At 42.8% G+C, this 21,953-nt stretch overlaps 1 pseudogene; it reads left to right on the top strand.

The window, feature by feature from the left end:
- The first annotated feature begins 17,711 nt into the window (after positions 1-17,711).
- LOC108519725 (solute carrier family 25 member 51-like) lies at positions 17,712-20,067 on the top strand (annotated as a pseudogene).
- The last annotated feature ends 1,886 nt before the right edge of the window (positions 20,068-21,953 follow it).

Below are 21,953 nucleotides of genomic sequence, written 5' to 3'. Positions count from 1 at the left end.
AAGCTCAACAAAGGATGTAGTGTAAAAAGTAGTAAGACTGTTGTATGTGATTTCAACTATCCTAATACACGGCCTTTTAAATGAAGGACAATTGTCAAGGCTGTATAGTGTGTGCCCGGATCTATATGAATGTCATCTTTGGCTTCCGAAGCTCCCTTCATGCCCTGTGATCACAGAGCATCAGTCATTAATATAAGATTATGAAGACCTGGTGATCCAAAGGCACAGCTCGCCACTGAATGACAAATGAAGGGAGCTGAGGCAAACGATATGCCAAATAATATACGGATTTGCTGTCAAATTCAAGCAGTTGGAGGCTAAGAAAAATACTACACAAGACCCAATTCTCTTTCCAATTCTCATTTTTTTGGAAATGAACAATAAAAGTTATCCTATGTGATTATAACCTTTCCTTCTTCCTTCCCCCATTTTGCCAGGAACAGACTGACATTCCAACTAATCAACCCCAGAATCGTTTTTACACACCTCGTATGTTAATAGTATTCTCTCAGACACTGTAAGGCAAAGAGGAAAAGAAAATACTTATAACAAAGTTCCTGCCATGGAGAAGTATGTCTCACTGGAAATAAAATGGGAAAAGTTAAGATATAAATTGGGAATATTTCCAAGATGCGTCATTGAACAAAAAAAGCAAGGTGCAAGCTAATGTCTATATAGTTTGCTCCTATTTGCATAAAAACGTCTATGGGATATACAGATGTCTATATAGGCAAGTTTCTGTATGAAAATTTTCTGAATGATACACAAAAATTGTTGCTGCCAGCCAACATCATGGCACTTGCCTGTGGTCCCAGCTACTCAAGAGGCTGAGGTTGCTTGAGTCCAGGAGTTCTGGGCTGTAGTGTGCTATGCCAGTAGAATGTCCACACTAAGTTCAGCAACAATATGGTGACCTCACAGGAGCAGGGGACCACCAGGTTGCCTAAGGAGGGGTGAACCCGCCCAGGTCAGAAATGAACCAGGTTTAAATTCCCGTGCTGATTAATAGCAGGATGACACCTGTGAACAGCCACTGCACTCCAACCTGGGCAACATAGAAAGACCTGGTCTCAAAAAAAAAAAAAAATTGTTGCAGATGTTCATCCCTGGAGAGAGGGTCTGGTAGGTGGGTTCAGAAAGACATTTTTAATTCTACACCACCTTATACTGTTTGCTTACCATGTGTATGTGTGTATGTGTTTCTTTAATTTTTTAAAATTGTAAATACTACAAACAAAAGCAACACCACAAAGTAATATATAATTACACAGCGAGTGAATAGGAGAGAAACCAACATTTATTGACGACCTTGTAGGAGCCAGGCATAAGTCCCTACCACCTCCCACTCACGACAGCCTCACGGGTGTGGTTATGATGTTTCTGGCCCCTGGAAACCAGCCTGCAACCTCTCCTCATGCTGTTCTGCCACCTCAGGCAAACCCACAGTTGGCTCTGGCTCTGAGCTTTTTCTAGCATATGGGATGTGGCCAAATTTGGATGGTTTCCCAGGGAGAGTAAATAGCGTGTTGGAGATCGAGTTGAAACAACCAAAATCCTTTTTAGCAAGCCAATAGGATCAATCCCGGGCCTGTAAAGTACCACCCAAATCGTTTGTAGTTCTTTGACTGCTTCTTTCATCTTGAAAGCTATGAAACAAACATATCCTTTACAACTTAATATATGCTGCTTTCAGAACGATTTAGCCCATGTGGAAACCAAATATGCAGAGCTTGCTCACTTTATTTCTGTGGATGGAAGGAAGTGCTCTATATTAATATCACTGTTAATAAAAACAAATGAAACATATGATTTCTATGAATTACAGTGAATGTATATTTTTATTAAACTTTTATCTAATACTGCCCTCTGGTGGACAATTCAGTAAAACTTGTGCTAAAATAGATTTTAAAAAATTTCAGTTGCCATATCAAGGCTAGAAAATTAAGTCTTAAGATGTGTTTTAAAAGAGAACAAAATAAATACAGGCATATCTTATGAAATTAGATATTCGCCACTTAGCAATCATTTCAATTACCTCTGTCTTTCATAAAATGGTGACTTTGTCATTATTTTCTTAAATATTTACCTTGCTGAGAAAGTTTTACCTTAACACACAAATATAGACTATTTTCCAAGGGAAACCTGAGTTAACCTCAAAAGACCCAACAATTTTTTTAAATGTATACTCTTTAATAAAAGTTACATCTAGAGCTGTCTGGACATGCATAATCATTTTTAAATCATCTATCGGCAGTTCTGAGTTTTCATATTGTTGAACCACAGCTTGAAAGTACAGCTTGTACAACGCGAGGGCATTTCAGCAAGAAAGCAGGAGGAGGCCTGGGTTTAGTATTCCTCCTCCGGACTTAGCAGCAGCCACTCAGAAATGCTTTTGCTTTTCTGCCTCCTTGCCTGAAAGTAATTCATCATTTAGTTTAATATAAATGGGGAGCCAAACATATATACACAGCCAAGTTTTCTATGCTTTACAAATTATCCTTTTCCAGCCAGGTCATACTGTGTATTTACAGTATACTTCTACCATCCTCACCCCCTGCCTCCACCCTAGAAGGCCAGATTACTTTACTCAAACCTTCACAGAGCTATTCTTAACCCTACTGCCTACATGCACAGGAGGAGGAAAGAGAACCCATGGGAGCTGAGCAACTTTCCAGCGCCTGGGGCAGAATCCCTGCAGCCGATCCCAACTCCCGTTCCCATGCCTCATCCCCTAGATGGCTTTGACACCCTACCCATGCAAACGCAGGGAGAAAAAAATACGTTTGAAATCTCAAAGACCGTGCATTTGGCACAGCAGGCTCTGCTCCACTTATCTTTCTAAGCTGCGGTGCTCGGCATCCTGTTGCCTGTGGCCTCCTCCTGCGCTGACCTAGGGTAGCTCAGATGTGCTCGGATGGCTCAGGTGAGCCCTGCGCACCAGAGGAGGTGCCAGGTGGGTGGGGCTGATGAGACCGCGCTCGCCTCCCCTTCCAGGCCTGCCCTGCTGCTCCCCAGGGATGTTCCTCCCGGTAGGAGGTGAGGTCAAGGTGAAAACACAGCTGAGCTCAGCCAGTGCCCTAAAGTGGCCTTTACAGCCTTACACCCAGCTCAGCCACCCGGCCTGACACTCCAAATTCAGTGTTATTTACCCTGTCTCAGCCCACCATCCCCGTCCTCCTTACATTCCACATTTAAAATTGCAAAAGCATAAGTAAATACCACAATGACACCCTTTGTTTGAAAAGTGTGATTTTTGACATCCAAGAAGGAAAGCAGAAATAACTTGGAGAGAATTCAGATTCCCATAGCACAGTTTTAGGAGAGATTCCTCAGTCGACCTGCCTGGGCCCCACCCACCCAGCCCCAATGTAATGCTCCCTGAGTTTCCTGCTATACAGCTGTTATTATCACTTCTATTATAAAACTCTTTCTCTTAACTTACAATTATCACCCCTTTCATCTTTGCTGAGGGGGTTCCCTTTGATCCAGAGGGTGGCTTCTCCCTGCTGTGAGCCTGGAGACCACAGTCAACTGGTATTGCTGCCACACTTTCTTAAACTTTTCCAAATATTTTTATCTGTCCTTCTCCGGCTCACTTTTTTTTTGCTGGGAGAAACACATCCAAGGGGGAAGTGCTGCATGTGAACCAAGTTTATTTTTTTAAAACACAAACACCTGTGATAAGATGGCATGGACTTTAAAAATATATAATGGATAAAATAATGCCTTGCACAGGTTTTGCTTAAAGCAGAAAGAGGAGAGGGAGTGGGGTGGAAGAGAAAGAAGTGGCGGGGGGGGGGACAATGAGAAAGGAAGAGGGGGGAGGAGAGAGAGGGCGAGAGAACCCTTCTCACATCAGGCCACCTAGGAATAAAGGCAGGAAGAACCCTCAGTCCTCTTCTCCATAATCTGCGGACCAGCTGCACACCATGCAGGACCCAGTACAAAATGAAAATGAGTGGCCTTTTGTTCAAAAATGAGGAAGAATTTCAAATGACAGCAGGGCATCAAACTAAGAATGAGTTCTTCTGAGTCCTATTCGACTCTGCTACACCAATCCCACGCCCACAAAGCCAGCTCTGCTTCCTACCAGAAATCAAAACAGCAGCCTTGCTGTATGAGCTACTATTTTGGATTTTTTTCTCCATTGTGGACAGCCCGGTGATGGTGACTGGCTTGTCCCGGTTTGCCCGGGACTATCCTAGATGTAGCAGTGAAAAATCCCACATCCTGGTATTCCCCTTAGTCCCAGGCAAATCAAGACAGTTGGTCACCTTCCCCTGCTGTATGGACCTGTTTTAATGACAAAGCTATCCTCTGACTTTCCACCGCTCTTAACTCCTTCATGTCAGAACCAGCAGTGGTTTTAGGCCAGTCCCCATCTCTGCAGCTGGTAGGAAGTTATTCCAAGTGCCCACAGATTTATTCCCTTATTTATCATGTCCCCAGACAGGAGGCTGGTGAACCATGATTCTGAGCTCATGTGTGTCAGAAGGATGACAAAAATGGTGTTCACATGAAGCAGAACCTGTTAGACGCTCCTGTAACTCAACTTTAGGAAGAAAACTGCATTTCAGGGTTTGGTGGTGGTACATTTCACAATCTTTTTGTTTTAAGGTATGATAATACTCTAATGATTGTGTAAAATATTATCTGTCTTAAAACAATCACGTATTATATAATGTCTGTCTGTGAAACAAATTATTTTTTAATTCATTAAAATTAACACAATATATACCCATGTAAACCTAATGAACTGCCATTTTGTTCTGGAGGGAGAATTTAAGCTAAAAATTGAACTTCACAGGCTCATTTATTGTTAAACATGAATGGAGCCTGGGCATAGTGGCTCATGCCTATAATCCTAGGGCTTTGGGAGCCCAAGGCAGAAGGTTCACTTGAGCCTAGGAGTTCAAGACCAGGCTATGCAACACAGGGAGACCCCATCTCTACAGAAGAAAATTAGCCAGGCGTAGTAGCACACACCTGTAGTCCTAGCTACTCAGGAAGCTGAGACAAGAAGGTTGTTTCAACCCAGGAGTGTGAGTCTGCAGTGAGCCAGGATCCTAGATGCAGAGTGAGCTCCTGTCTCTAAAATAACACCAAAAAATTTAAAAATTACTTGAGCACTCACCAAGCACTTTGCTGGGCCTGGAGATATCTTGATGAATACAGTGCCATCTCCTCCTTGGAATTGCTTATAGGTTAATACTTAGATGTTCTTAGTAATGTACTGATGCCAAGATTAGTCCATTTCCTCCTTACACAGTTACTCAGCCATGCTTGAGTTTGCCTGCTGCTCCCTACTTCATAATTTCTCCCCACATAGTTAACAGTCAATGCTTCAGTTAATGTTCTGGCATATTTTTCACTGAGAAAATAGATGCCATTGGCCAGGCACAGTGGCTCACACCTGTAATCCCAGCACTTTGGGAGACCATGGCAGATGAATCACCTGAGGTCAAGAGTTCGAGACCAGCCTGGCCAACATGGAGAAACCCCATCTCTACTAAAAAATACAAAAATTAGCCGGGGGTCGTGGCACGCACCTGTAATCCTAGCTACTCAGGAGGCTACGGCAAGAGAATCGCTTGAACCCAGGAGGTGGAGGTTGCAGTGAGCCAAGATTGTACCACTGCACTCCAGCCTGGGCAACAAGAGCAAAGCTCTGTCTCAAGAAAAAAAAAAAAAGATGCCATTGCCCAGAACCTCCTGAAGCCTCCCAAAATCAAATGGACCAACCTACCTACCTTCATCCATTCCCAACTCTGTTGGCCTGCTTCCTATAAGCCCCAGTGCAGAGCTGAGTCCCATCTTAGTCCAATCCTCCACCAGATATTCTGCAGTCCATCCCTCTTGCCTCCTGAAGGACTTACCTTCTAGAGCCAAACTACTTTGAAGTATTTTTTTTCCATCTTGCAGTTCACCTTCCAAAAACGGTGGTTGTCAATGTGTGGCCTCTGACCTGTCAGTATCAGCATCACCTGAGACTTGTTAGAAATACTAATACTTGGGCTTTGGTGACTCACACCTGTAATCCCAGCGCTTTGGGAAGCTGAGGTAGGAGAATTGCTTCATGCCAGCCTGGGCAACATGGCAAGACCCCCACTCTCCACAAAAGAAAGGAAATTAGCCAGGCATGGTGGTGCATGCCTGTAGTCCTGTCCTAGCTACTCAGGAGGCTGAAGCAGGAGCACTGCTTGAGCCCAGGAGTTCGAGGTTACAGTGAGCTATGATCACACCGCTGCACTCCAGCCTGGGCAACAGAGTAAAAGCCTCTCTCTGAAACAAATTAAAAATTAAATTTAAGTAAAAAGGTCCTCTGGCGTTCCTGATGTATGCTAAAGCTTGACACCTGTGGATCTACGGCTGAAACTCCTCGATGTTCCTCCACGTCACCTCTGAGGTGACCAAGGCAAGGTCGCTAGATCCCCAGGACCCTAATGAGAGAGCTCGCTGGAGCAGGCTGGAGGCCGCTGTCCTCAGCCCTCTCCCGATCCTATTTTTATTAATGACTTGGATGGAAGTACTGAGGGCACGCTGATCTCATTAACAGATGACAGAGAGCTGGATGGGATAAAGGAGATGTTGAATGATGACATCAGGGCCCAAAGACACAAAGTGACAGTCCAAATCTATCAAGATGAAACTTAATAGGGGATGTTAGTTAGAATTAGATTCCACTTTGAGTGACAGAAAACCCAAAATAGCACTGGCTTATTAAGATAGAAATTTATTTCTCATTCACATAATGAACTCTGGAAGTATCAGGCCACAGTCAACGTGGTGGCTCTGTTCCCTGGAGTTCCAGGGATTCAAGCTCCCCATCCAGCTCACTGCTCCACCATTCCTACCACCTCTTCCTCAAGCTGAACATGGAGACATCCACGTTACAGACAGCACAAAGGAGGAAGGATGGAGAACAGGGTCCATTCTTGCTGATCTTTGAGGGTTCCACATGCTACCGCTATGCTTCTGCGTGCATCCTATTGGCCAAAGCTGTGCCTACTGGCACAGTGGTGATGGACACTGAGAATTGTAGTCTTTATTTTTCTAAGCAGCTCAGCTAAAAAAGTTATTACATGGACAAAAGGGAGAACAAATATTGGGACACAATAAGCAGTCTCTGCCAACCAAAGCAAAAATAAAGCCCGTCAGGCTGAGTGTGGTGGTTCATGCACATAATCCCAGCACTGCAGGAGGTCATGGTGAGAGGATCACGAGAAGCCCGGAATTCAAGAGCAGCCTGAGCAACCTAGCAAGACCCTGTCTACAAAAACAATAAAAATTAGCCAGGTGACCAGGTGCGATGGCTCACACCTGTTATCCCAGCACTTTGGGAGGCTGAGGCAGGTGGATCACGACGTCAAGAGATCGAGACCATCCTGGCCAACATACTGAAACCCCGTCTCTACTAGAAATACAAAAATTAGCTGGATGTGGTGGTGCACTCCTGTAGTACCAGCTACTTGGGAGGCTGAGGCAGGAGAATCGCCTGAACCCGAGAGGTGAAAGTTGCCATGAGCCGAAATCACGCCACTGTCCTCCAGCCTGGCGACAGAGTGAGACTTGGAGACTCTGTCTCAAAACCAAAAAAAAAAAAAAAAAAAAATTAGCCAGGCATGTTGGCATGCACCTATAGTACCAGCTACACAGGAGGCTGAACCAGGAGGATCTCCTGAGCCCAGGAGTTTAAGGCTGCAGTGAGTTACAATCATGCCACTGCACTCCAGCCTGGGCAATACAGCAAGCAAGATCCTGTCTCAAAGCAATTAAAAATAAATAAACTAAAGCCCTTCATATAATCCCTAAAATGCAAATGCCCCTCCAAGGTTTTGGTGTTAAAGAAGGAGATAGGGAGTAATAACCACACAAGCAGTCCTCAGCTGTTTCCGTGAGAAGACAGAAAACACAAGCCATACTGGGTTTTAAGGAAGAAGAGAAGATGTGGGATACATAACTGACATTTCCAGAAACAGTATTAGCTTCAGGAATGTCTCAAATGATATCAGCAAAATTCAACTCTCTTCCTAGCTCAGCTCCACAGCGTCTCATGCTAGGTTTATTCCTGGGCTATACATGGTGGCAAGACAGCCATCAGCACGTCCAGGCTCCCATCTCCTGGACCTGTGGTGAGAGCAGGGAGACAGTCAAGTTCACGCTCCCTTACCCTCACCTCCACTCATTCTTCAGGTCAGCTTCCTCCAGCAAGGCGGTTCTCAACCCTGGCTACGCATTTTTAGATTTCTGATGCCCAGCATCCCCTCCCCAAAACTGTTTTTATTGTTTCATGGTGGGGGACTGGCACTTTAAACATCTCCCCAGTGATTCTCGGGTGAGTCTCCTGAGCATCCAGGGCAGAGAACACCTGCTCTCACACTGTGGGAAAATGGACGCTTTCCCTCTCTGGAGTCACCTCCTGAGATGCTCTCTGTGGAGGTCATGCGTCTCCATCAGGTCCTGCCTCACCGTGGCCCCTTCGCTGTACTGCTGGTCACCATGTCACCCCCTGCGCCTCTGTTCGCTTAATGGGATTCAGCTTCTCTTTACGGGGCCTGAGGGAGAGAAAGTCAAGGAGGTACCTCTTGATGGTCCTACCTTTCCATCTCTCCAATCACCTGGCTGTCAAGGTTGACTTTCTTTTATTGAAGGACTGGTGAAATTTTAAAAGGGAAATACCAGTAAAAAGAAAAATATTCTACATTTTGGGGCCATCTGCTCATAGTCTTAATGGAAATTGAGGACTAAGACTTGAGGAATATCAACAATAAAAGCTCCATAGCAAGGATTAACCAATCAAAGAAACCATGAAGGTTTAGCTAGAGAGGCCACAGGAAACCCACAAGAACACAGACTTCTGGAAGAAAACAGAGGCTGGAAATGACCAGAGACTAAGTGGCTTACTGCTCCGTTCTTCTGTCTAGCGACCCTTACCTGTCATCCACACTGATGACTACTTCTTTCAATGAAATATGAAATTCCAAATTTCACATGAAGCTCAAGTTACTACCTTTTGGCAGGGCATGGTGGTTCATGCCACTTTGGGAGGCCAAGGAGGGAGGATTGCTTGAGCCCAGGAGTTCGAGACCAGCCTGGGCAATATAGCAAGATCTCCATCTCAATTTTTTAAAAAGTTACTACCTTTTGACATGCTATGAGTAGATATTCAGATTTCTTTACAATAAAACAGAGGCTCACGAAAGGCTAGATATTAAAAGATAGGGTTCCTCAAATCCCACAAATATTAAATCATATGTCTGTGGTTCCCAAACTATGTGCTGAGGTACCCTGGGTCACTGTAGTGAAGAAGACGGGCCCTGCAGGAGGTTTCAAGCTTTTGGGGGAAACAAGGTGACATCTGCCAGGCACTGTACAAACCATTAAGTTATTTGGACTTTAATAAACCAAAATGTTTATATATATATATATATATTTGCATGTATATATATGTGTATATATATTACAAACACATTATATATATATATATTATATATATATATATATATCTTTTGGCTTAGGGCCCATGCATAAATTACTGAATGACTATAGCTATGAACTGAGAAAGTCTGGGAACTTCTAAAATAGGTAACTGATTGACCACAGCAAGCCAATAGCTCTCTCTCTTCATCCTACTTGCCATCATTGCAGCTGTCGCCTAAAGACACCCCGAGAGCACAAGTATTGTTTTCCTTTTTACAGCTCTAAGGGAATTGTTCCTGTTCAGAAACTATAAACAACCTATGGGTGAGAGAAATTAGAATTTACAATAGAAATAATCTAAATAACATACTAAATTAAAATATTTCATTTCAAACCATGACACATCTGAAGAAACTGAATTTACATTCAGAATATTTACATTCAGAATATTTATATCCTTTCACCCAAGCACTTCAGGGTAGGTGTTTTAAAATCAAACAAGGAAATAAAACCATGAAGTTATAATCATAGACTATCTCCTGTTTGTGTCAATTAAATTTGATCAGTCTCACAGCCAAAGAACAAATGTCTAATATGTCTAATTCTGGTTTTATATCTGTGTGTGTCAGGATAGTCTTGACTGTGTTTCAATAAGTTCCCAAAAGGGAAACACTAAAATATCAGTGGATGAACTGGAAAAAAAAAAAAAAGGCCTTATTTCTCACTTACATAAGTCTGCTGTGGTTTAAATGTCTTTCTTCCATTCTGTAGCCATGTCAACTGACACACCTGGCCTCCAGAGTCATGAGTCAAGGAAAGAAAGAGATGCAGGAAGCATTACTAGCTCTTAATTGCCACAGCCTAGGAGTGACACAGGTTACTTCCATTCATAATCCATTGGCCTCGACTCAAATATATTTATTATTAAAGCAACTCAAATATATTTTCTAATTCAACTTGTCATGTGGCTATACCATCTCTGCCAGGGATGCTGGGAAATGTAGGGGAGACCATGGAGACTTGGAAAGCACTATCCGTGCCACAATGCCCTTAGTTATAGAACAGCAAGAGAGAATATGAATTCAATAATTCATTCATTCATTCACTAGACGATATTTATTGAGGACCTGCTATGTGTTGGATGCTGTGCTTATGTTCTAGTAAGGAATGATAGACAAGAAACAAGATAGCAAAAAATAAACAAGAAGATACTCACAGATTGTGATGTGCACTCTTAATTAAATTGTTCAACACAGCCTCTCTGCTATAGCGACGTTTTGTCAATGTTTAGATTCTGTGCGGATGCTGATGAATCAACAGCAAGACTATTTGCTATTAACCATACCACCTCCCCTGCCATGACTGGATCTCCATGTTGGAATTCCATCAAATTTTATTTATTGACAAGCAAAGTTTCAAAATATGTTAAACTTAATTTTCAATTGAGGTTAAAAATGGTATGCACATAATAATTTCTTCCCAAGAACTGGACTCTATGAGACAAGATGGCAATCCATACGTTACTATGATAACAGAGCAATTCCTGGCTATTGAGACTATATGTAATTTTCTTTTCTTTTTTTCATTTACAGCAACTCAAATATATTTTCTAATTCATCTGCAAGAAACATTGGTTATTTATTAATATAATAATGAAAAATAAAATATATATATAAAATATATATAAAGGCTAAATAACTTCTAGGTTATACAAATTATCCCAGGAGAACAAAGGTGTAATTTTTTGAGTTTGCTATTGGGAAAGTCAAGAAAGCAGCCAAATTTGGAACACGTAGGGGTGTTCTCAGCATTAGGATTGTTTTTCTCTTGTGGGATGGGAAAAGTGGGTTTTCTTGGAAGAGAGAAAAAAGAGATAATAGTATGATGCTCTATGAAGAGGGAATATAGCTGTTCTGGAATAAATCTGAAAAAGTTTTTTACTTCTAAGTACATGCTGTATAACATCATGAGCCCACAGGGAGGGAGTGTGCCAGTTACCTGCATGACAATGCAATTCAGGGTAAGACCTAAAGATGCTGGAAATCAGCACACTCTGTGAGGTTTGGGGAGAATGCGGGGGAGCCCCATTTGCTGGGGCCCAAGCAACAAGCATGAGAAAACACAAGATGAGTCCAGAGTCACAGTTCATTTACCCAGTGAGGTCAACGAACACAGGAGGATGACAAGGCTGCCTGGAGATTCTTCTGGGCATTAGAACAAATAACTACAGTAATGGTGATGAGGAGGATGCGCAGTTCTGGAGTCTTAATAGAATGCCAGGAAATGCACTACAGGTGTTATTTGCAATATCTCATTCAAGATATTGTTTACAGGTTCATTCATATCCATGTTACAGATTCCACTATTTTAATGTCTTGGCCTGCTCTGTGGGAGCATTGTCACAGGAAGGTGAGGTGTGGAAGAAGAATACTTCAAGGTTCAGGCAGGTAGCAATTGCCAGGTGCAAAGAGGGAGGAGCCTAGAAAGTGTAGGCAGCAAGCCCATGCAGCAAGTGATATGGAGTTTACATTAATAATAAATATACAAAGTGATCTACTATTTCTGGATGGGAAAAAGTTCTTGATGGGAAAGAATTCTTTTTCTTACTCAGGAATTCTCCACTGAATGCTAAGTAAAGACGAAAGAATTAGAATCATAAAAGAAGGCATATGGGGAATGATCCAGAATGTGGCAAATTATCCTTGCTCTTTTTTGCTGCACTCCATTAAGTACTTGTTCCATCACCTTCCCATCTTGGGGCACAATTCTGGGACAGTGCAAACATCTTTAAGCCAAAAGTGAGGGCCAGGAAGGAAAATGTTAAGAAGTATCTTGAATGGCTATTTCTCTAGGCACAGGCAATAGAACATATCTGAAAGGAGAGCCAAAAAACCGTTCATAATCAAACACATTATTTCCACAGCATGGCCGGGTGCAGTGGCTCACGCCTGTAATCCCAGCACTTTGGGATGCTGAGGCAGGCAGATCACCTGAGGTCAGGAGTTTGAGACCAGCCCGACCAACATGGCGAAACCCCCTCTCTCCTAAAACACAAAATTAGCTGGGCATGGCCGCGCATGCCTATAGTCCAAGCTACTTGGGAGGCTGAGACAAGAGAATCACTTGAACCCAGGAGACGGATGTTGCAGTGAGCTGAGATCACACCACTGCACTCCAGCCTGGGTGACGGAGTAAGACTCCATCTCAAAAAACAAAAAATAAGGCATCACAGAAAGTAACAGAACACTTTTCTGGAAGTTTATGCTCTTATGGGTAAAATCAAAGAGGTAATGCATGAGCAACCTGCTTAGGCCCTGGTTTCCTCAAAGACAAAATGGTCTCCAAGAGGCCAACATAAAAATTATGTAATGCTGAAGAATTCTAGCTCTTGGCCTGGCACAGCAGCTCATGCCCATAATCAAGCACTTTGGAAGGCCGAGGCAGGCAGATCACTTGCGCCCAGGAGTTTGAGGTCAGCCTGAGCGACATAGTAAAACCTTGTCTCTACAAAAAATAAGAGAAAAGTTACCAGGGTGTGTGTGGTGATGCACACCTGTAGTCCCAGCTACAGGGGACTGAGGCGGGAGGACCGCGTGAGCCTAGGCTGAGATAATGCCACTGACTTCGGTCTGGGTGACACAGTGAGACCCTGCCTCAAAAAAAAAAAAAAAAAAAAAAAAAAAAAAAAAAAAAAAAAAAAAAAAAGGAAAGAAAAGGAAAGAAAAGGAAAGAAAAATAAAGAAAGAGAGGTCTAGGTCTTTTGAAGTCTTTTTGGCTGCACAGCAGTCCAGTGTGCCCTTTGGTTGTTTCGAATGGCCGCTGGACTTCACCCACACTTTATAATGGTCTCCTCTTAAGACAAAGGCTCTGAGGACGGGCGCAGTGGCTCACGTATGTAATCCCAGCATTTTGGGAAGCCAAGGGGGGGTGGATCCCTTGAGGTCAGGAGTTCCAGGCCAGCCTGGCCAACATGACAAAACCCTGTCTCTACTAAAAATATGAAAAGTCAGCTAGGCATGGTGGCAGGCAACTGTAATCCCAACTACTTGGGAGGCTGAGGCAGGAGAATCACTTGAACCCAGGAGGTGGAGCTTGCAGTGAGCTGAGATGGCGCCACCGCACTCCAGCTTGGGAGACAGAGGGAGACTCCTTCTCGAAAAAAGACAAAGGCTCTGGAAGCCAACCCTTCTAAAACCAGCTCTAGTGTTTTCTCCCATAAAAGAAACTGCCTTTTGTCCATGCAAAAGGGACTTTCCAGCAAGTGGTATCAGAGCCTGAGACAGATGCACAGAGCACCCATATGTGGGGGTGTCATGGCAGCTGTCAGAGGGGTTTTGGAGCCCAAGCAGGGTGGGGAGACTGTCTAACAGAGGGGTGGGGGTGGAGGCAGCATGGAGGGTCAGAGGACTGATGAGATGAGGAGATGTCCATGCTGGGGAGGAGGCAGCAGTGGTCACGTGAGATTGGTTGCATGAAGAAATATTGATAAAATAGGTAAGTACGTTAAGGGTAGTAGAACCAGCTTGAACCCTGTGATGTCAGTGTGACCTTATGGTTTGGGGGTTTTGTTTTGGTTTTTTATTTTTTTTGAGATGGGGCGTCAATATGTTGTCAGGGCTGGTCTTAAAGTCCTAGGCTCAAGGAATTCTGCCTCAACCTATTGAGTAGCTGGGATTACAGGCACTCACCACTGTGCCCAGCTCTTTTATGGTTTTTGATAGGTAGGTAGGTAGGTAGGCATGTAGGTACTTCGATACATAAATAGAGATGATAGAGATGCTTAGATACAGAAACAAATGTGTGTGTGTGTGTGTGTGTGTGTGTGTGTGTGTGCTCCCTGGCTCTGTCTAGTCAAAGGGCCTAGGAGCAGTGAGCATAGCCCAGTGAGTACAGCCCAATCGCAATGAGCCCATCTAGCACCCAGATCTTGTTCTTAAATACCATCCTTTCTCTCCAAAAGTCAACCTAGGCTTCCTGGAGAAATGGCTATTTCGAAGGCTGAGGCAGGAAAATTATAGGATGACCTGGAAGATCTTGTTGATCCAGAAATCAAGGAAATGCTCAAAGACTGATGAGGCATGTCAAAGGGACACAGGAGCCAGTTTGAAGGGGCCCTCAGTGGCCAAGTCTGAGACAATTTAGTATCAAAATAAATTGTGACAACAACTTATCATAAACCCATTGAGTGAAACAGGAAACCGTGAGTCCATGTTGATATAAATAAATTCAAAATTTGGCAAGGAACAGGATATTTACAGTTTCAAAGTGCCTCCCCACAAAACACGTATTAACTAAATAGTGATTAACTACACATGGTTGAAGAGTAACTTTCTAATGAAAAGCCTAGCACCACCTTAAATCAGGTAATAAAGTAAACAGCATAATAAATGGGATAAATCAACATTGTGTGCTCCCTGATAGGAGGCAATGAGGAAAACACAGTATTGCTTTCATAATAATCAAATAACTGTCTGTATTCTTCAAAAGTATCAAGATTATGAAAGTCAAGGAAAGTGGAAGTGTTCCAGAAGGAAAGAGATGACACCTAAATCCAATGCTGAATTCCAAACTTGTTTTGTTTTATTTTTACTATTTAAAACAGTTGGCAAAACTTGACTGGGTGTGAGGATTAGATGGTAGAAATGTATCAGTGTTAGTTTCCTGCCTTGGATGGTTGGGCTATGGTGATATGGGAGAATGTCCTCGTTTGAGAAAATGAATACTGAAGTTTTCAGCAGGGTGAGCATTAGTTTGGCAACTTATCCTCAAAAGGTTACCAGAAAGAAAGAGTTTTGTTTTGTTTTGTTTTGTTTTTCTGTAGTTGCAACTTTTCAGTCAACTGCTTCAAAATAAAATTTGTATTAAAAAGAAACTACCAGCCAGGGGCCGTGGCTCATACCTGTAATCACAGCATTTTGGGAGGTTGAAGTGGGAAGATCTCTTGAGCCCAGGAGTTCGAGACCAGCCTGAGCAATATGGGGAGACCTCATCTCTACAAAAAATACAAAAATTAGCTGGACATCATGGCACGTGCCTGTAGTCCCAGTTACTCTGAAGGCTGAGGTGGGAGGACCAATTGAGCCCCCGAGTTCAAAGCTGCAGTTAGCTGTGATTGCATCACTGCGCTCCACCCTGGGCAACAGAGCAAGACCTTGTCTCAAAAGAAAGAAAGAGAGAAAAGGGAGAGAAAGAGGAAGGAAGGAAGGTCATCAACTAAGGTAAACTGAGGATATCTCTGTTTCTCAAAATCTAAAGTACCTAACAATCGATATTGAGATCTTTCCCTTGATTGTCACTCCCAAAATATTATTTAATAATATTACTCCTTTATCTCATAACCTTAACTATTATTCCATACCTCTTATTGTATCCTTTACAAAACATGGTTGAAAAAATTAGGGCCCAACACTTGTTTTTCCTTGCCCTGTTTTGAATATCTTTGCTGTCATTTATTTTCCATGTAGAATTGAAGTAGTGTAGCCATAAACGTAATAATCCCCTTTGACCTGGTAATTCCATCGCTGAGAATTTTGTCCCAGAAAATAACCAGAAGAAGACAAAACAAATGCAAATGATCTTCATTACCACATTACTCATGTAATTCCATAGTTTTGCCTGTACTCAAGCATAGCACTACAAGAAATAAAGCAATCCTATTACTGGCCCATCATAAAGGCAAATGGCCCCCAGAAGATGGTGAACATATTTCCTCAGTTTTCATCCAGACATTGTAGAGGGCAGCTGTTGCTTTTACCTAGCCAGCATTCATTCCTCTTTCTTCTGGTGACAACACCTTGAGTTTGCTTTGAACAATTACCCCTCTGCCATTGTACACAGGCTACAAGTTACTGCCCAAGAACCCTGACCTCCCCTGACCAAGCCCAGCTAAACCAGTGACTGAGGCTAATTTATCCTGAGGGTCTAATGCTAGAGAATGACCATTAGTTCCTTCGCCCTGGAGCTCTGTTTCTGGTCCAAGTCTAGTTCATACATTTATTTTTAAATCTTGTGACCTACCCATATTTTTTTCTTTTTTTCTTTTTTTTTGTAGTGGAGGAGACAGAGTCTTACTTTGTCACCCAGGCTGGAGTGCAGTGGTGTGATCATAGTTCACAGCAGCCTCAACCTCCTCGGGCTCAAGCAATCCTCCCACCTCAGCCTCCAGAGCAGCTGGGACCACAGGCACAAGCCACTGTGCCTGGCTAATTTTTTTATTTTTTGTAGAGACGGGGGTCTCACTATGTTGCCCAAGCTGGTCTTGAACTCCTGGACTCAAGTGATTCTCCCACCTTGGCCTCCCAAAGTGCTGGGATTATAGGCCTGAGCCACCATGCCCAGCCCCATATTTTTTCAATGCTTAAGTTATCTGTATTTGGTTTTTTGTTTGTTTGTTTGTTTTTAAGACAGAGTCTCACTCTCTGTTGCCCAGGCAGGAGTATGATCTTGGCTCACTGCAGCCTCAACCTGCCAAGCCCAAGTGATGCTCCCACCTCAGGAGCTGGGACTACAGGCGTGCACCATCATGCCCAACTAATTTTTGTATTTTTTATAGAGACGGGGGTCTCCCTACATTGCCCAGGCTGGTCTTAAACTCCTGGGCTCAAGTGATCCCTCCACCTAGGCCTCCAAAATACTGGGATTATAGGTGTGAGCCGCCACACCCAGCCTAGTTTCTATTTTATGAAACCATAAAACCTTCACTGTCCATCCAGATTCTTCCATGAATACGTTTCCAAAAATTTTTTTCTACATTTTCCCTCCTTCTTTGTCTTTTAAAAAATATTTCCTCTTCCTTTCCTCCAGAGTACATGTTTCTTTTGCATTACCCATAAAGTGAAAGCATCTCCAACCTGACAGAAGTAGCAAGTCCTTACCATGCTTCATGGGGGAAGCATTTGCCTTTGAGATTCTTCAGAGGAGAACAATTACCAGAAAAACAAGCCTTTCTCTTTCTGACATCGACTACCTCTCACAACAAATTTTTAAAGTATTCTACTAACAGTTCTCTTTATTCTGTCTATAAAATATCTTCTCTCACTGAAGGTGAAAAGGGAAAGAAAAAATGGGTGTGAAGGTAAAAGAAAATCCCATCTTGGAAATGGATGCCTGGAGAACAGAAATCTAGTTATCAAAATTGACTCAAGAAGAGAGAACCTAACAGAAGAATAACAATGGAAGAAATTGGGAACATTATCAAAAAGCTATCATCCTGCCAAACTCCAGGCTCAGATGATATTACAGGTTAAAAAAAAAAAAGAAGTCCTTAATGAAAAAGAAAGCTCTTAAGCAACATGATGGATTCAGAAGCTCATGAAAAGAGGCCACCAATACTAACATCTTCAAAACAAGATATATCACCTCATATTACAAACGTTGGTGAAATGAAGCATTATTTGTGTGGCTGCTGTGCAGCCTTCAACAACTTCACAATCACATTTCCCATTCAGAATGTCCTCTTTCGACAACAGCTGTATAGCATCAAAACCCGTGATGTAAAACTTCATTTGAGAAGGGATGGATTTCGAAACTTGTATCGTGGAATCCTTCCCCCATTGATGCAGAAGACAACTATACTTGCACTTATGTTTGGTCTGTATGAGGATTTATCCTGCCTTCTCCACAAGCATGTCAGTGCTCCAGAGTTTTGCAACCTGTGGTGTGGCAGCAGTGCTTTCAGGGACAACAGAAGCAACTTTCACTCCACTGGAAAGAGTTCAGACATTGAACTCTTCAAGACTCCAAGCATCATGACACACTTACCAACACTTATCAGGCTTTCCAGGCACTGAAACATCATGGAATTGGAGAGTATTATTGAGGCTACATCATGACAAATTTACCAACATTTACCAGGCTTTCAAGGCACTGAAATGTCATGGAATTGGAGAGTATTATTGAGGCTTGGTGCCCATTCTTTTCCGGAATGGACTCAGCAATGTCTTGTTTTTTGGCCTTCAAGGTCCCATTAAGGAGCATCTGCCTACCGCAACGACTCACACTGCTCATTTGGTCAATGATTTTATCTGTGGAGGTCTATTGGGTGCCATGTTGGGATTCTTGTTTTTTCCAATTAACGTTGTAAAGACTTGCATACAGTCTCAGATTGGTGGGGAATTTCAGTCTTTCCCCAAGGTTTTCCAAAAAATCTGACTGGAACGGGACAGAAAATTGATGATCTTTTTCAGAGGTGCCCATCTGAATTACCATCAGGTCCCTTATTTTCCTTGGGGACATAATCAATGCAACTTAAGAGTTCTTGTTAAAGGGTTTATATGCAAAAAAAAAAAAAAAAAAAAAAAAAAAAAAAAAAAAAATCAGCTAAAGTGCCACTTATCAACTGAATAGACCTTCTAAGAAGCGAATGCAGTTTGGACTCTTCTTAATTGGCCAAATAAAAGATTGGTGATCACAACTCCAAGCTTTCAGTGAGTTATGGGCGAGCTGTTTTCCTTAAGCATCAACAAAAACAGAATAAAAAGTTCCAATAGTTAAAAAAGAAAAAAAATCCCATCTTTGCCGCATTTGGAGGAGAGTAAATTAGAAAATAATGTGTCTAGGCCGGGCGCGGTGGCTCAAGCCTGTAATCCCAGCCCACTTTGGGGGAGCCGAGACGGGCGGATCAACGAGTCAGGGAGGGTCAGAGATCCAGACCACCCTGGCTTAATACGGTGAAAACCCTGTCTCTACTTAAAATACAAAAAAAAAACTAGCCGGGCTGACGAGGCGGGCGCCTGGTAGTCCCAAGCTACTGGGGAGGGCTGAGGCAGGAGAATGGCGTAAACCCGGGAGGGGGAGCTTGCAGTGAGCTGAGATCCGGCCACTGCACTCCAGCCTGGGTTGGCAGAGCAAGACTCCGTCTCAAAAAAAAAAAAAAAAAAAAAAAAAAAAAAGAAATAATGTGTCTAAGAGATTGGTACCAAGGAACATCTACTTTACTCAACGAAGCCATTAAAAATAATTATTACAAGTCCAGGCATGGTGGCTCAAGCCTGTAATCCCCAGCACTTTGGGAGGCCGAGCGGGGTTTATCACCAAATGGTCAGGTGAGTTTAAGACCAACCTGGCCAACTTGGTGAAACCCCGTCTTTACTATAAAATTACAAAAAATTAGGCCAGGCATGGTGGTGGGCGCCTATAATCCCAGACTACTCAGGAAGCTGAGGCAAGAGAATCCACTTCAACCCCGCATGGGAGGTTGCAGTAAAGCCAGATTCGAGCCACTGCCGCTCCTAACCTGGGCAACAAGGAGTGAAACTCCGTCTCAAAGAAAATAAAAATAAAACGTAATTATTATACCATACGCCAGATAGTATATTATACCCATAACCAAACATAACCCGCAATACTTACCCCAAATAGAACACCTCGCTATACAGCAAGCAGTTCCCCAAGGAAAAGAAATAAATACGAGATGGAGCATGAAAATCAGCCATAAGCAAAAAATGGCTGCCTGGTGGCACCACTACAAAAACTAAAAACCCTCTTTATAGAAGGGCAAGGGAAACTTCCTCATAGAGAAGGAGACTGCCAAGAGAGCGATTAAAATCCATGAACAAACGAATTCTAAACTTACTAGCCTTTCGTTTATATCTGCCCAGCCCAACTTTGTCCCCGCTTTTTCTAGGAACCAAATACTTGGCAAGGTAACTGACTGGACTGGAATCCTCACAGACCTTCCTCCTGCCTGCTGTGTGATGGTCTAGGGATGAGCTTGTTGACTTCCAAACTAGAGAGATGTTTCTTCTGGAGCCAATAGGAAAATCCTGTACCTCTTTGATCTAAAACTATACTCATGTAACCTCAGCTTGGTCAGCAGCCCATCCACCTTTATGGAGGAGTCTTGAGAGATGATCAGGGATAAGCCAATCCTTTAGGATGCAGCGCCATCCCTAAGTGTCTGCGCTGCCCTCAGTCTCGCAGCACAGCAGTTCTGTGATACCTTCCATCAAAGCCTCATTTATCCTTAAATTGGATGAGATTCTGTCACAGGTGAGATGTCCAACCTGAGATACCATCATCCACTAAACAAACAAGTGGCCAAAGCATTTCTGGAATCATTGTCATTTCCAGAGTATTTGCATGACTTTTAGTTACCCGGTAATTTCAACCTCAGGTAGATCTAAAGTGACTCACGTGCATAGCTAAAATCCCTTAGCCTAACACAGCTAAGACACAACTAAGACAATGCAAGGGCAAAAATCCAAGGAGCTATCTGGCGTCCACACCTAGAAATTATCTTATAAATTACCCCCTTTACTCTTCTTGGGCTGTGGCAAAACCACAATATCTTCCCAAGAATCTTTGGCCTTTACCACAAATGACCTTTATTACTACCATACAGAAATCATTTAATTATGTTTAAAAATGATGTATTGGCCAAGTGCAGTGGCTCACACCTGTAATTCCCAGCAATTTGGGAGGCTTGAGGCGTGCGGTTCATTTGAGCCTAGGAGTTCAAGGGACCAGCACTGGCCAATCCCATCTCTAATAAAAAATACTAAAAATTAGCTGAGCGATGGTGGTGTGTGTCTGTAGTTCCAGCTACTTGAGAAGATTTGAGGCATGAGGATTGCTTGAGGCAGGAGGGGCTGCAGTGAGCCCTGATCATGCGACTGTACTCCAGCCTGGGTGGACAGTGAGACCCTGTCTCAAAAAATAATAATAATTAATGCACTAAAGAAAAAAGCTCAAAAATTAATTGGCCATCATCTCCAGGACAGCTGTCCTTTTTTTTTTTTTTTTTTTTTTTTTTTTTTTTTTTTTTTTTTTTTTTTTTGCCTGGTCTGGAGTTGTCATTCTGTATAACAAGGGCCATGCCTAAATGGCCCTTATGGACACAAACGCCAAGGTCAATAAAGAGTGAGAAAGGTAGGCTGATAATTTGAAAAGGGAGTAAAAATAACTTCTGACTGCTTCAAGCCTTTAACTGTGGGATCAGGCCAAGTTTACTTAAACCTCAGGGGCAATGTTTAAAATAAGATTCACTGTGTGTGTTTTAAGTTGCAACTGTCAAAAATTATTTACTTAATTCGAATTTGCTATTGAAAGATATGAGAGGACAAGCAATTGTGACAGCTATCTGGAGTGCCATAGGTTATCCTAAGATTTTATATTGTCTGAACATAAGTTTTTTTTTTTCTTTTATCTTTTCCTTATTTTTTTTTTTTTTTATAAGACGGGGTCTTGCTCTGTCACCCAGGCTGGAGCATGGTGGTGTGATCTCAGCTCACTGCAACCTCCACTTCCTGGTTTCGAGCAATTCTCCTGCCTCAGCCTCCCAAGTAGTTGGGACTATAGGCACGCACCACTACTCCCGGCTAATTTTTGTTATTTTTAGTAGACACAGGGTTTCACCATATTGGTCAGGCTGGTCTCGAACGCCTGACCTCAGGTGATCTGCCCACCTTGGCCTCCCAAAGTGCTGGGATTACAGGCATGGGCCACCCGCCCGGCCGTATTGTCTGAACATAAGTTTAATGCAAGGTGGGAAATGAAAGGGAAAATAAAACAGAGGAAAAACCCATTTAGAATGA

The sequence above is a fragment of the Rhinopithecus bieti genome, unplaced genomic scaffold (assembly GCF_001698545.2).
Source record: "Rhinopithecus bieti isolate Rb0 unplaced genomic scaffold, ASM169854v2 scaffold_48197, whole genome shotgun sequence".
NCBI classification, from domain to species: Eukaryota; Metazoa; Chordata; class Mammalia; order Primates; family Cercopithecidae; genus Rhinopithecus; species Rhinopithecus bieti.
Note: the sequence above shows the minus strand (reverse complement) of the source record. Positions and strands in the feature narration are given on the sequence as shown.